The sequence below is a fragment of the Pteropus vampyrus genome, unplaced genomic scaffold, assembly GCF_000151845.1.
Source record: "Pteropus vampyrus isolate Shadow unplaced genomic scaffold, Pvam_2.0 Scaffold239, whole genome shotgun sequence".
NCBI classification, from domain to species: Eukaryota; Metazoa; Chordata; class Mammalia; order Chiroptera; family Pteropodidae; genus Pteropus; species Pteropus vampyrus.
This window is the reverse complement of record NW_011889020.1, coordinates 284,347-286,307: the sequence shown is the minus strand read 5'-3', so window position 1 is coordinate 286,307 and position 1,961 is coordinate 284,347.

The following is a 1,961-nucleotide window of genomic DNA, read 5'->3' as shown; positions in this document are numbered from 1 at the left end:
CCAGGCCGCCCAGCTGACCACCATCTCCCCTTCGACCCCTGGGCAAGCCATAAGCATGCCTGGCTGGCCAAGTTCAGGGAGATGCTGCCACTGGCTCAAGGTCACGCAGCGGGCCCAGGGGCCAAGCCCTTAGCCCCTCACAGCACCCAGCGCCTTTAAGGACGCTGACGCAGCCCCACCCCCTCTCCCACGGCAAACCCCGCCTGCCCGTGGCCCCTCCCCAGTGTGGTCCTCGAGCCCCATGGGAGGTGCCACCAAACAGGCCTCGCCAGCCGTCCTGCGGTCCCCGCGGCCCCAGCACAGCCCAAGGCTCGCGGTTGTGCTGCGGGACACTCCAGGCAGAAGCCCTGCCCTGGTGGGCTCAGCAGAGCCCCCCGCCCGGCTTCCTGGCCGAGACGAGAGCCGGCCTCCGGGGACACGTGGTTCTTCCCTCACGGAGACCCGCTCCGTCCTTGGCGTCCTTGACGGTCCTGCCCCAGGGGACCCTCTGCTGGGGCGAGGAGCCGAGCGGGGTGAGTTGCCAAAAGGGAACAATAGCAAGTCCCGTGCCCGGCTCCGGCCCGAGTTACGCTGCGCAGGGAGCCAGCTCCGAAGGTCGAGGACGGGGGCACAGGGCGGGCGTGGGGGCGCCGGGCACCCCTGTGTGTGCGTGGGGACGTGGCCTGCACGCAACCCGCTGGGGACAAGCTGCACATGCTCAAGGCCCTGCCCCACAGCCACCCGGGACCATCACCATACCGGGTGCGGGGTCGGGGGAGCGGGGGCCACAGGGACATGCTGGGCTGGGGGCCTCTGGAAGGGCCATTGTGACGGCCTCCCAGCTGCAGCTCCTACTGCTACGCTCTCTGGTTCTGGAACCTTCTGCCTGAGTTGGAAATCCAGCTTGGTCATTCCATGGACCCTGACCTTGGGAAGGTCGCTTAACTTTCCGACCCCACGAAGCGGGGCTGACGACAGTCATCGCGGAGGAAGCGTGGCTGTGCGGGTGAGCGGAGATGCGGGTGGGTGTCAGGAGGGCTCCTGGCACCCGCCTGGGCCTGGGCCGGGGCCGTGGAAACCGTCATTTTTACGGTTCCCTGGTTTCCCGGTGGAGCTGTCATGGACCTTGGCTTTTAAAACGAGCCTAATCCCCAGCCTCCAGCCCCCAGCCCCTTTCCCGGGTGGGACCAGGCGTTGATGCTGGGGAGCATGGCAACTTCTAGACTTCACTCTAGTGCTTTCCAAGGAAAGAAACGAGGCAGACCCCTCAGGGGGCTAACACGCCCACCTGCTTCCGCCGGGCGCTGGCCCGCCCACCGGGTCTGAGCCCTCCACAGCGTACTTGACTGCTACGCCCATTCTGCAGACGGCCATACCGAGCCTCAGAGAGCCGGAGAGATTGCGCGAGGCCTCGTGGCCTGGAGAGGGGCTGGCCCGGAGCCCAGGCGCAGCAGGCGCTCAGCCCCCACGGGCCTGCTGGGCAGCACGGAGCCCGCCGCTGACAGCCTGGGATACCGTGCCCGCAGTCTGTGCCGCCCCCGGCTCCCTGCTCAGGGAGACGCAGGCCGTATCCCGCACTCCCTCCTGGACACACCGCAGAAGGACCATGGTGTCATCGGGTGCCTTCGCTGCACCCCCTCCTGCAGGGTGTGGGCCCCATGCAGTGGTTTGCTCACAGCAACCCCCCCGCAACGCCCTTTGGCGAGCTGCCCACCCCTCGTCACAGGGCAGGCATCAGAGAGAGGACGTGAGTGAGTGGACTAGCCACAACGGCGGTTATTAGCGTGTCGTTATTAATTATTAATATATTGATACGATTAATACAGCCCCGCATGAATAATCCATGCGCTGGAGCTCTCGTCTGCGGCGGGCATGTTAGGAGCTCGCAGCCCTGTGCCCGGATCAGGGAGTCCCCAAACACACACGCCTCTGTGCCGACACCCTCGTTCCAGATTCTGCCGGGAACCATTAGCGATGCATTT